Source organism: Phoxinus phoxinus (genome assembly GCF_949152265.1).
Source record: "Phoxinus phoxinus genome assembly, chromosome: 13".
In the NCBI taxonomy this organism is placed as follows: Eukaryota; Metazoa; Chordata; class Actinopteri; order Cypriniformes; family Leuciscidae; genus Phoxinus; species Phoxinus phoxinus.
In genome coordinates this window covers 29,535,162-29,549,243 of record NC_136888.1, presented here as the reverse complement: position 1 = coordinate 29,549,243, position 14,082 = coordinate 29,535,162, and the positions used below count along the sequence as shown (strand labels likewise).

The 14,082-nt window shown below is 36.8% G+C and overlaps 1 long non-coding RNA gene across 1 annotated transcript in view; it reads left to right on the top strand.

Moving 5' to 3' along the window:
• Positions 1-10,835, top strand: part of LOC307009055 — a 131,421-nt gene extending 120,586 nt beyond the window's left edge. Inside the window, exon 3 of the long non-coding RNA XR_013799948.1 lies at positions 10,777-10,835. This is a non-coding gene — a long non-coding RNA (uncharacterized lncRNA). The remainder of the gene's footprint in view (positions 1-10,776) is intronic.
• The last annotated feature ends 3,247 nt before the right edge of the window (positions 10,836-14,082 follow it).

The following is a 14,082-nucleotide window of genomic DNA, read 5'->3' as shown; positions in this document are numbered from 1 at the left end:
AAATATAATAAACTGACATTTATGAAAAACATCTTTGTTCAGAGAGCACAATACAACCTTTTAATATTGAAAAAAAAAAATTATATTCGTCATTTATTGTGATGATGTTTTGATTGCACTGTGTATTTAAAATGAAATTTACAAAGTATTCTCGTTTTGTCATCATCTTTAGATAATCGTTCAATAAAATGTTTCATCGACTTTAGAAAAAATCAACCATTGGTCCCCACCCCACCTAAGAATATTAGAACAGTGAAGGTCAGTTTATCCTTCTTTTTTATTGTATTTCTTTTAGCTTGTATTTCCAGCCAAACAAAGTTTCCAAAAGTTCAGGAACTCAGTTTGACCCATTTTAATGCTTGGCGAGTGTCCCAACTTTCATCAGAGTCATGGAAGTGTTGATGAAAGTTTGTGGATAGAAATCAACAACCATGAAGGCTTTTAGTTTTTAGCAATGTGCAAACTCAACATTTCTTGTGTGCTGGGAAGTCCCTCTATCCATAACATTTATGTCATATTTATCTTGCATATAATTGCTCAATGACTGCAATGTTCATGATCAGTCTTGCATTTAAAACCAAAAGATATATTAAACAGAGTCCCAATTGTGTAGTGTGAATGCCTTATCATGTCTCTCTTTTTTTTTAAATAGTGTTGGAATGAGTTGGAGTTTTGTAGATATTATTTGAAATGCGAGAGATAAAGGAAAGGTATAGAAACTTGATTCCTCCACATAATAATAATAAAATTGCAACTTTTTATCTCACAGTTCTGACTTTTTTTTCTTGCAATTGCAAGTTTATATCTTACAATTCTGAGAAAAAAAGACAGAATTGTGAGTTTATATTTCTCGATTCTGACTTTATTTCTCGTGACTGTGAGATAAACTTGCAATTGAAAGTTATAAAGTCCGAACTGCAAGTTATACATTTGTGAATCATTGGAGTTGTGAGAAATAAAGTCAGAATTACGAGATATAAAGTTGCTACACACCGAAAGATGAGACAGAGCAGGTTACCTTTGGTGTGAAACAAAGTTTGTAATTTTTTAAGAAATTCAAACAATAAATACCATTTTGTGGCTCTTCAATGTGTCATCGCTGTAGCGCCTCAGTTTAAGCGGCACATGAATCGATCATCTCTTCCTGATAGTTATAGCTAGAAATAAACATGAATGAACATCAGAAGGTATGTTGTTTCAACCACTGAAAGACGTCAATAGACACCATTTTGCAAGTTAAAGTCCACTGACGTTAATATACTAACTCGCCTGTATGGTTTGTTTGTTTGTTGGACAAAATGCTGGATACTGCGTTATGATTGGTCAGATCGCCTGTCAATCAAACTCCTGGCGAAGGGTGAAATGTGAGAAAAAAAGTCTGACTTCGGAGTAAATTCTTTTTTACTTTTTAATCCGTGGCGGAAACAAGCTTCCATAGGAAGGAGATATACTTGTGTCTGTCCTGATACTCAATACAAACAACATATTTATGTGCTCATCACATTGTCTGTGCATGTGTATAATGAATGAAGACGTTTTTGTTATGTAGACCTCTATGACAGGTCATCCATCCTGCAGTGATTTGGCAGTGCCCTTGTGGCTGTGTGAGTATACGAACCATAGGCTTGTGTCAGCAAACTCTGATGGAAGAGTCTGCTGGGTCTCTTTAGACAGAGAGGCACGGTTTACTTGCTCTACCTGTAAATGAGGACAAAAGATGTGCGAGACTGCTGGGTCTACTAACTTTGAAAAGAAAACAACAGACCAGAAATTTCCTTTTACTTGTTTGTTCTCGGTTCAGAGAATTTAACCTTTAGATTAATCATGGATTCAAAAAAAAATATGTAAATGAAATGCTAGAGTTGTTTTCACACTCCGCATCTGCCATGTTTTTAGTCAGTTGCACATTGAAAGAATCAACACATTGTTATTGTGTAGTGTAAAGGCGGCTATAAATGAATCAGGCCATCCATCTTCCATCTTCCTTTGCGTTATGAATGGTTGCATTAGGGCAAACATCAACCATTTGCTTACTGGCCTGATGAATCTGATCTTCAAGCAAAAGAAAATGGATGAAATATTTGAATGCTACCGATCCACAATCTGATTTCTGATTTCAGCCTGAATCATAATGACACCGTGTTCGCTTGTTGCCCCCCCCGACTGAGCCTGGTTTCTCCCAAGGTTTTTCTCTCCAATCTGTCACCTGATGGGGTTTGGGTTCTTTGCCACTATCGCCTCTGGCTTGATTAGTTGGGGACATTTAATATTCAACAATATTATTGATTTGACTGCACTGACGCTGTTGATGAGAACTGAACTGTGCTCGATGATGACATCACTGTCTTTCTGCAGAACTGCTTTATAAATTAAATGAACTAATGTAATAAATGATGATATTTATAACGAAACTGAATCAACACTGAATTGACTTCAGCTGAACAATGACACTATTTTCTTTTAGAGCTGCTGTACAGCCGAAATGATCTCTGTGTGTATATTTTCTCGTGAAATGTTCATTTGTTGTTCTTCCTTGTCCTTCGTTTATCTTCGCTTTATTTTTCGCGAAGCGTTATTTTGCTTGTCTTCAGCTATGATAATGAGACACCCACTCTCTCATTGTGTGCTTGTGTATTTGGGGGTGGAGTGATGAAGGGAGGGGTGTGTTTGTTTGAGTTGATTTCAAAAATCAACAGTGTTTCTGAGAAATCGCTTAGTGCAGAAGTTTAATACTGAGCTTTAGAGGTTAAGAAAAAAAATGCTTGAGGAATATAAATCTACTTCTGCCCTGCCCTGCCCTGCCCTGCCCTGTAAGCACTATAAATAATCTCAAACCAATTGGTACCACTCTTATATCATGAAAGGGCATTAGAATGTCATAATACACTTGATCATTAGCATGATTTGTAACATGTTTAGTCTGGCCCATTGTGTAAACTTGCAAAAACTCACTAGCATCAGACGAGAGAGGGCTCTGACAGTACTTTATGATTTATGAACCGCAGCTGTGGAGAGTAGTGAACATAAAGTCTAAAGTGTTTTCTAAAGTGGAAAAATACGCGTCTTTGTGGTTAGGTTGATAATTTATCTCTGTATCGTAATTAGAAAATCTGATGAGTAACTTCTGATCAAGTGATAGTAACCACTTTAAATAAATTTACTTCTCGCACAATACTCCGCTCAATCACTGGCAACATCTACTGTGGCTTTGTGAACCTTTCTCTTGTTCATATTTCTACTCTACAGTATTTTGTATCACACCAACTGCAGCAGCACATAATTCTAGCGTATAGCCACCACAAGATAATATAAGTTGCCGTTCTTGTGGGACTCGGCGGTAAACAACTCTCAGTGACAAAGCCAGGAAATAAAAGCTGCCTTGCTAGGCTAATTAGTCGGCGCCTTGAGCTGGCAGTACAAATTCATTTCATTGTGTCATTCACAACAAGCTGTCGGTGCTCATCTGAAGCCCAATGTTTCATAGCCAATTTGCAGTGCACTCACCTCGTTCGACAACTTTGGCCAGTAAATCTTTTCTCATAACTATATTCATTTGTGATGAGAATGAGCAGAGGAAGGAGGAGATTTAATGAAGCCCATACTTTGCTGCAGTTTAAAGCTCCTTAGAGGAGTATCGCACACAGCGTCGATATACGCCTCCCAGTAAAGATATGAATTTGAAATGCAGTGCAGTAAATATTGCCATCTTGTAATAAGTCCTTTCATAACTCATTTTGTAAGTTGTCATTGCTTGGAAGAAAGCAACATCATTCTCGCTCTGGGGTGCTTTTTCAGGAGAGTTTCTACCGATTTAGTGACCAAATTCCTTCTATAAGTCCTACAATGATATGTCTGCATTGGGTTTGTTTAGGCATGCTAATTTTCTGTTCATATTGTTGTTGTTTTTTGCGGTATGTACGCGTGTTGAATGTGATTTTCTGAATGGATGAAAAACAGCAATGCATTCCACCTTTCATACCAAGTATGACGAAAGAACCAGAAGAAATATGAATTATTTCAATTGAATTCCAAATGAATATTCCTTAATAAATGGCCTGTTTTTCCTTTTTAAAGTTTAGAAGTTAAGTGAGATTTAAAATGTACCCATTTGTTTACCTAATCATGACATTTTAGTACAAGTGAACAGCTTATAAATCATGCTAAGTTATGTTTTTTGAACATGTAAAAATGCTGTAATAGTGTTTAGGGGGGGGGGGTTAGGGTTAGAATACGGGATAGAATATACAGTTTGTATAGTATAAAAATCATTATTTCTATGGAATGTCCCCATAAAATGTGTTTTGTAGCTACAGTATAGAAATTATAACATTTATAATATACTGCATTTCAAATTGAAATGCTGATTAAAATGTAAAACATATTTAATGCTTATAAAAATTATATTTTTACATCAAATAGCCTAATTATATAATATTGCTTTCTGTTTATATATTTATTTACATTACACATTCTGCAAACTGGTCTGTTAAAATGCTTTTAGGGTGATGTTACGGGTGCATGTAATGATTTTAAAATCTTTATTGTTGTGGATCTTAAAAGTACAGTAGCGAAGACAGCTTCAGGGTCAGAGGGTGGAAAATTATCATAGAAAAATATAGGCCTAACTATTTTTGGAGCAAGAAACATTATTTTATTTAACATTGAAAAAAACTGCCACAAGAAAGTATAGAATATAGTAGAATATGGCATTATGCATAACATATTAGGATACAGATCTTATAACCTATAGCGCTGCCACAATATTCTTGTTCTGTTATGCAGAATGATTATTAAAAGGCATGTCCTTCCATAAGCTGACATATTTAAAACGTCCATTAATCTTTCTTCTTGTCCTCTGCCCTTGAAAGAACACATGCATCTTATATGGGAAGACCACTCACACATAGGTCAGCATGTATGAGTTTCCTCGTAAAAAAACAAGGTTACTTTAGCCTACCGTAGATATAACGCATAATTAATTGCTAGGGTGAACACCGTGGAAGAAAATGGGCTGGGATGGATTTGCGGCCAGACACACAAACATTTAGGTTTTCCATCTCTTAGACAGCAGCACATTTATCTCTGCATGTAGAGACTCCTTATAGCATGTAATTACCATATCATCCGTCAAAATCCACAGTGAAACTAGTATGACATTGTAATATTGAGGAATTAATGTATTCCCAAACATCCAAAAAAGCAAGTAGGGACATGAATCCTGCATGATCAGGATGAAGTTAAAGGGATTGTTCACCCAAAAATGAAAATTCTGTCATCATTTACTCACCCTCATGTTGTTCCTAACCTGCATTTCATTTTTGTTTCCTGCTGAACACAAAATAAGATATTTTGAAGATTGTCTGTAACCAAACAGTATTTTTTCACACTATGGAAGTCAATGGTGCCCATGAACTGTTCAATGATGACAGAATTTTCATTTTTGGGTCAAATGTTTTTTTTTTTTGTTTTTTTGTTTTTTTACAATTTTATCATTTACGCTGTTCAGATTAATTCAAATCTAAAAAGAGATTTCAGGCTGCTATTTTCCATACAATTAAAGTGATTGTATTGTCAGACATTTAAAATGAGAAATAAACACGATAAAATACTATAGATGTCCTGTTCTACATTTATTTGATAGTTTTGTGAGTTATAGAACACATTTGTAAGTAATTATTCACTGACAATCTTCTGTTCAACCGTTGCTCCCAAATTCTATTTGTGCAGTTTAAATGGCAATTTAAGTTCCTGTCGCAACTGGTTATGAGACTCATTTGCTCTCAAATCTGGAGTTACATTTCGGTATGTCAAGTTCAAATATATGCGTGAATGTAAAAATTTAGCATTGCACCAGAGCCCGTCTACGGAGAGCCTGACCACTCCCTATAAAGTCCTATTGTACCAAATTTTGGTTGTAGTTCCACCAGAGTTCCACTGGGGGCGATCGAATGAATGGGAGTCTATGGAGCTAGATGGCTAAATTTGTCTCTTTCACCCGATTGCCGTTGAGAAATCTCAGATTTGATTGTAGGTTTGGCAAGTTCAACATGGGTTATAGGTCGAAAGTTGAATGAACGAGTACTTATGTCCTTTCGATTTCTTACAGGTTGAGTTGTTGTTGCCCATAACATGCTAGAATTCTGCTAATGAACGCTGATTGGTCAGTGAAGGACTGATTACGAACAGAGATACTGCTTGATGGCATCATGGCATCCGAAGCGGGACCAGAATGTCTTCTAGCAAAAACTCTTCTAGCACGTGTGTTTACCTGTGTCCGCTGTGTTGTCGATGCCTCGAGAGAAAAGAAAGTGCAGAGCACGAAAGTGACTGAAGGATTGCCGTAAAGCAGTATCTCTGGTCGTACGATGTGTATGTCGTCATTGACATTTTAAAAGACTTTTTAAAGCAAATGACTCTAAAAAATCTAACACCCACCAATGTGTTATTTCTTTGCATCTCCTTTCGAATACAACATTCAAATTACTAGACAAAAAATATATATCTTGAGAAAAGTGGATTTTGAGGGGTATAGCTCCATAGACCTCCATTCATTCTGCACTCATATGGAACCAGAGTGAAACTGCAACCAGTTCAGAAGCCGGAAGTTTACTGAGAGTGGCAGTTCTCCCCTTATTAGACATTCTCTGATTGCAGCATAAAAGAATATTGAAATGTTGGTATTTTCCTCACACTCATGGTGGAAGGGGACACGTTTTCCGTTGTTCGGCAAATGTTTGCAGTCATGAGCACACGAGCATTACGAGCTACTTAACATTCAGCTAAACTTTTCTTTTTGAGTTCCACACAAGAAAAGCCAAATGATTTTGGAATGGCATGCAGGAGAAGACAGAATCTGCATTTTTTTTTTTGAGTAAACTGTTTCTTTAAAGATATGCTGGACATTTAAAGAACTGTAATGACATTTCAGATCTGTCTCTTCAGCTTTTTGTTGAATCTAACATTCTGATTAATCGGTACTCAGCTAAGCAAAGCTAAAGCATATTTAGCTACGTCTGGAACAAAATGCTCTGACTTGCCATTAGTAATATTTCATTTGTACATGTTTGCAGAGTGTAATGCTGAGGTGGAATAAAGCCAAATTCGACCTGTGGCCACAGGCAAAGGCTTAAATCAAGTATTTTATTGAGACTTTCCTTTTGTATCTGACAGGTGACTGCCGAACTGAAAATCCATGACCCAAGAAGCACCATTAATCCTTGCCGTCCCTCATGGCTCTCGCAGTTGAGGCTCAGTGTAGTAAGACTTCGCTGTGTTCGGCTGTAAATAAATTACGGCACATGAAGGAGGGTTCGCCAGATCTTTCTTGTAAATTCAAGGAGTCCAGGGTGCCTGCTGGGTTTTACAAACATTTCTAGGCATTATTGATCTGGACATGCTGGATATGGGGTTTGGAAAAAACACTAGGTATCCCATTTTTGATGTTTGGTCTTTCTCTCATCAGGGTGAAATCTTGTATGTGAGACAGGATGGATGAGTCTTCAGTAGGGATTTCAGAGAGAACGTAGCTTATCCTCTTGTGCGATCTAGTTTGGAATGATATGTTGTCGAACCACTGACTTCATAACAAAAAAAATCTAATATTTTTATCAGATGCACCTACTGTATAGACAAGCTGCTGTGTTACAGACAGTTTGAAGAAGAGATGGTCGGATCAAACCCCCAGGATGATCAGTCAGGGCACAAGAGATCATTTGTGTCAAATTGAATATGTCTTTGCCCAGCTGATGGAAAGAAATAAGAAGAAATTACATTCTACATAGGCTAGGTCATTTTGAGAGCTGTTGCATCCTGGGAAATATATTTTTGCCTATTCGTGCTGTTTAATCTCTCCCAAGGGCAGAATGTCAAGTATATTGGGTATATGCGGCACTAGAGGGGCTATTTCATTGAAAAAGGATTATCCGTGCTCTTTTGAATAAAAATAGATTGATTTTACTTTTGTTTTATGAAGTTTATTGGCAAGCTCTTTCTGAAAGCTGAAAGCAAAAATGAGCAAGGACATCATGTACAAGTGAGTGAAGTTACAGAAGTCACCCAGAGTCCCTGAAAGCTGATCGTCTCTGTCGGACAGCACCTGGACTTTGAAAACTAGCCACTTAAACTACACACACACACACACACACACACACACGGCTCACCTTTGAATTTTCTCCAGGTGCTTTCTGACAGAGACGATCAGCTTTCAAGGACGCTGCACTGTAAAAAATGTGGCTGCGATTAGTTAAAATTTGTTGAGATAACTTAAATATCCAACTTAACCAAACTAAACTAAAGTTAACTAAACTTAATATTTTAAGTCAAGCTTGAACACATACTTTTTGAAGTTGAAACAATGTTGGATTCTAAGTTGTGCTAAATAATCGCAGCAATTTTTTTTACAGTGTGGGTGACTTCTGTAACTTAACTTATGTATAATGGCTTTGCCATTTTTTTCTTTCAGCTTTCACGTAATATATATATAAAAAAGTTTTCAGCAATTTTTTTTTATATATTTGTACTTTATTTGTTAAAGAGATAGTTCACACAAAAATACAAATTCTGTCATTAGCTACGCACCCTCATGTCATTCCAAACCCGTAATACTTTTGTTCATCTGTGGAAAACAAATGAAGATATTTTTGATGAAAAATGAGAGCTTTTCATCAAATCGATGCAATCTGACTGGAGAAGCAGAGGAAAAGGCTGTTGTCTTTCATTTTACCAAACAGGTTGAAAACTTCAACACCCATAATGCACTGGGGGTGTTGCTGTCCAAGGTCACTCCCATCAGTCTGATATGGATACCCTTACCAGAGTAAAATACCACCTTGCTTTAGTAGGAAATACTTCTAAGCAAACTTTTAGTTGTAATGTTGTGGAAAGAGTAAACGTTCAGTGGGAGTGAGTGACTTTCAGTTTCCGGTGAATGATCCAGCGTGTTGTAGGCTGTGGCTAAAGGCGGCAAAGAATCGTAATTATGGAGAGAACAGCATGATTTGTCAACATGTCAAACTGGATGACCACAAACACGGTAGTCCAATCGGAGGGGAAACACTGAAAGAAACTGCAGTTCTGTCAGTTCCGCCTGAAGCAAAACACTGTCGCTTGCATGTAAAAAATATTTTGCCATAGTGTTCCATTTTTACCATAATTAAAGAGTAGACAAAGTGCTAAAAAAATTGTACCTTTACAAAAACTGTTCTGTTAAAGGGTTAGTTCACCCAAAAATGAAAATCACCCCCTGATTTACTCACCCTCAAGTCATCCTACTGTATATGACATTCTTCTTTCAAACGAATAGAATCGGAGTTATATAAAAAAATATCCTGGCTCTTCCAAGCTTTATAATGGCAGTTTATGTTTTGAAGTCAATCAAAGCGCATCTATCCATCATAAAAGTGATCCACACAGCTTTGCGGGGGTTAATAAAGGCCTTCTGAAGTGAATCGATGTGTTTGTGTAAGAAAAATATCTATATTTAAAACTTTATCGACTAAAATAACCAGCCTCTCTCGGTTCAAACAAACAAAATTTTAGTTTGACATAACTAAACTCCGACATTTCTCTTTAAAAATTCTCGTTTTAGACTTTTAATTCGTGACTGGTGTTTTGTTTTGTTCTATACTCTGCACTTCCGTGTTCGTCATTACGTTGTGTGTCGGTTCAGGGGTTACTCTTCCATCGTAAATCGATGTGTACGGCCATCTGCCGGAATCTAGTTATGTTAGTCAATAAAGTTTTAAATATGGATATTTTTCTTATACGAACACTTCAGAAGGCCTTTATTAACACCCTCAGAGCTGTGTGGATTGCTTTTATGATGGATGGATGCACTTTGATGGACCTCAAAACATAAACTGCCATTATAAAGCTTGGAAGAGCCAGGACAATGTTTCAATTTGACTCCGGTTGTATTCGTCTGAAAGAAGAATGTCATATACACTATGATGACTTGAGGATGAGTAAATCATAGGCTAATTTTCATTTTTGAGTGAACTAACCCTTTAATAATCCTCAGTCGATCTGACTGTCCGTGGGCAGGAATACAAAAATGCAGAAGTACAATCTGTAATTTTCACGAAAGCCTTGGAGCTGTCAAATTTTTTGCTGACATGAATTTCTCCGAGAACAGGTACACATTGTTCATTCATACTACCGACATTATAACAACACAAAGCAGCTTGAAAATCGGCGAACTTACACTTTAAGTACTACTTTATTTACCTTATTTGTTTGCTTTATTACGTGTGTTCTGCTTTTTATACATTTATATAAATTTATTTTGTGTCTTTTGTCATTGTTGCATATGTGTTTACTTTCTTATCTTTCTTATCTTTTTTTGCTGTTGTTGTTGTTGTTGTTGTTTTCACATATTTTGTCCACTTTCGACTGGTTTTTTTTAATGCTCACAAATGTTATGACCTGCTTGTAGTCTATTTTGATACAATTGTGCACATATGCTGGAAAGTTACAGAATAACCAAGAGGGAAATAGATATCGGAATAAACCTGGATTTATGAAGTACCATTTCCATATCTCACTGAATGGCTCCAATGTAAGAAATATGCCATTATGCTTGAATTATCCCATTATACAACATCACAGTAATATTTCGAGGTGCATGACAAAGTAATTAAGGCACAAATTGACTTCAAGACGGACCTCTGATAACCAGGTCCAGACAGTTGCCCAGGTAATTTCAGTCTTGACCGGTCTTCAAAGGCGACTACGGGTCCTGCATGTTAATGAATCTCTTCCCATTTCTTCCCATTCAAGTGTATGCATGACTTCCTGCTAATGGCCACAACTAAGAACACAATGACTCGATTTTGCACTCTTTATGGAGGTAAGGAACATTCCATATTGCATGAATGTGTCTTCCTGTTGAATTGTAGGAGTAATAACTTAAATGTAATATAAAGCTTATGTCTCTCTCTGACAGGAAATCTTGCTTCTCTGCTGCTCCCCCAGCTGTATGCGGCATTAAAGGTAAAATACGGATCCCTGGAAAGCCATTTGGCACCTAATTGAGCAGTGCTATTACTTTAAACTCCCAACGGACAGTGACAGTCACTGGTGTGTGTGTGCGGTTACAATGTGAATGAAATAGAACGGAGAAGGAGACTGACGATACTCTGCGGTTAATGGTCCCGTGTTCAAATTTCTTTGTAATGCCGTACAAAGAAAGAGTCAATTGCTCTTCAATCCATTGCCACACGGTAGAGTAAAATAAAATATCGCCGCTCGTAATTACCCATGCTGGATAAAGCAAAGCTGCCAGATGAATCCGCAATCCTATTTAGTTTATGGAGGAAAGGGCTAAAGTATGATAGTTCATCCCCTCAATCATAAAATAGAATACGATTGTTATTAATAACTTCATTTTCCTGTCATAATCACTATATTTCACACATAAACTCTATCTCTCCTGATGAAATAATTTAGTACACAAATCTTGGGAGGTAACCACTATGTTGAGTTCTGTCGGTTGATGAATTGAGCATGTATTTCGGGTCAAAGGGTGACGTGTGTTTATTTTGCTCAGATCTGCAGACTTCTGCCTGATCAGACATTAGTATGCGCTGTGCTGTCTCTGGTCTATGAAACACATCTGCCAGCCTTTTGCAGGCCTTCTTTCAGATCGAGTAAAGCCGAGAATACCAATTTACCATTAAAGTGTTTTGCTGTGAATTCAAAATGCCTGAGAAAACAGCAACAAATATGCTGGATAGACAAACTCTCTCTGACCACTCTCTAAAAAGAAAATACTTTAATGCAAGTTTTTGCACACTAAATTGCATGGTAATTGTACTTTAAGTCACCCTGTAGTCAATAATTGTATCCCTTAAAACGTTTTTTCCTTAAAAAATATTTTCTTCATGCCTTAAAATAGCTTGAATGTAACTCTACATTTAGCCTCATTTAGTATACGCGGTTCTATGAATATGCAAATTAGCCCTGCCTCCACCCAATCACAGCAGCTTAGAGATTCACTCGTTGATGATCACATGTTGACGTGATTGGTTACAAGGTAGTTTGTGAAGAAACACCTGTGATTTTTGAGACTGTGTTTGGTTCACTGCAGTTTTAAGGAGAATTTACTCAGCAATGGTGTTGACATGAATTTGCACATGGTTTGTCTTAAAGTGCATTAAAAACACCACATAGACATATAAACAATATTAAAAGTTTGATTTTCACCACAGGTGGACTTTAAATAAAAATGCATTATAGTTTAAATGAACATTAAAATGCAATTAGCTGAACCAGCTTCTTCTTTTTTTTACCCTTAAGAAGGACTTGAGTGCATCTTTATATTGTATGAAATTTCATCATTGTATTGTTGAGCAATGTGCTCAAATCCCCTCCAAGCACTTCAGCAACCACAAAGAAGCTATAAATAATGTCTAGATTACTGTATGAATTAGTATGTAATGATACAAGGTCAAATATTTTCGAATATTTTCGTAACAATTATGAAGATAAGTTAAAAAGTGATTATTTAATTAAACTGATTAATCGTTTGGATTTTGTCACATTGACTGAATAAAGAGGTATGTGTGTGCCAGTCGTGTTAAACTTGCATCAACAGATGTCTTTTTTCAATCAAAGTGCGAGTATTTCACTCCACATAAGAGTGCTATTGCAACATTCTATTGGGCTTGTCTCTTTAGAATTAGAGCAAAAGTCTTTTTGACCTTGTATCAAATTAACTGGCCCTTTGTATAACAGATGTCTGGGCTGAGCAGTCAACCATGCAGAGATCATTTCATGTCTTTTATTCCTTTTTCTGCTGACAAGCTAATAGGGGCCTAGCAGTACATTTAAAGCACCTTTTTTTTTTTTTTTTTTTTTTAAAGGAAAATCATCCACGTCTCTGTGGTTCACTGGTTCTGGTTGCATTGTGTGACTGCATTACTTAGGCCATTTGCTCACTGGACTCAACTGTGCCAGGCCAAGATACAATGTTTATTCATGCAGTCACGCGTCTCTGGCCTTTCACCTGTGTATATCTGTTGAATATGAAAATGTGCTCACCCTCTGAGCACCCCCGCCGGCACACACACATGTGCAGACACAGGGACACTGAAGGACAGCAAAAACTGCCCACACACAAACAGAGATATTTACTCTGCTTTTTTTGGCCAGCATCAGTGAAATGGAAAATATGCCCTTTGGTATATTAAAGTCGGCATGAAACGGAGGATGCAATAGTCTTCTTTCCCCATTGTGATGTATATACAAGTGAAACGGCTTCTTGTTCAAGAAAAAAATGTGGGGCGAGACTTGATTTAGTCCATGGGGAATTGATTGGATGCTATTGCTGTGATCTCATGTGATTGACAGGTTGTCCCGCCCTCATGCCAGTAAACACAGAGAAAAGATGTCATTTATAATAAATACTGTCATATTCCATAAAAACATGAGTCAATTTTGATTTCATTGTGACTTTAAAAGAATAGTTCATCCAAAAATAAAAAAGGTGTTTACTCGCCTTAATGTTGAAAAGGTGAATATTTAAAGAACACTAAGGGTCATATTTATTAACAGTTTGCTAGCACAAACCCTCTTTTGCCATTAAATTACCTATTTTCAGGATTTACTAAAGACGTGCAGTGAAAAATGAGCGCTGGAAAGACGTGGCAGGGTAATTATTACCTTATTGATATGCATTTGTAGGAGAGTATTTAAATTAGTCATGAGAGGTGATTTACTATGGTTAGCACTAAAGTCAATTTACTGGTATTTGCGGCATTATTTACCACTCAAAAAAAGCATGTTTTAAACCAGACTAGGAACTGCACAGATTAGTCAACTTCTCGATTTTAATGCTCTGCCATGACGCTTCAAGCTTGACGTTGACTAGGCGCTGATCTTGTGATTTTGACACAGAACAACATGGCCACCTTGTAGAAAACCTTCAGACTTTTCTGAAATGAATGGGGACTGGGGATGTCATGCACCGCAATGGCAAAAAAGCACCCTAAAAGTATAAAATGGATACTTATGCACTGTATTCTTTCGAAATCCACCTTGTATCTTTGTGTGAAGAACAAAAGCAAAATGTAAGTTGTTATTTGA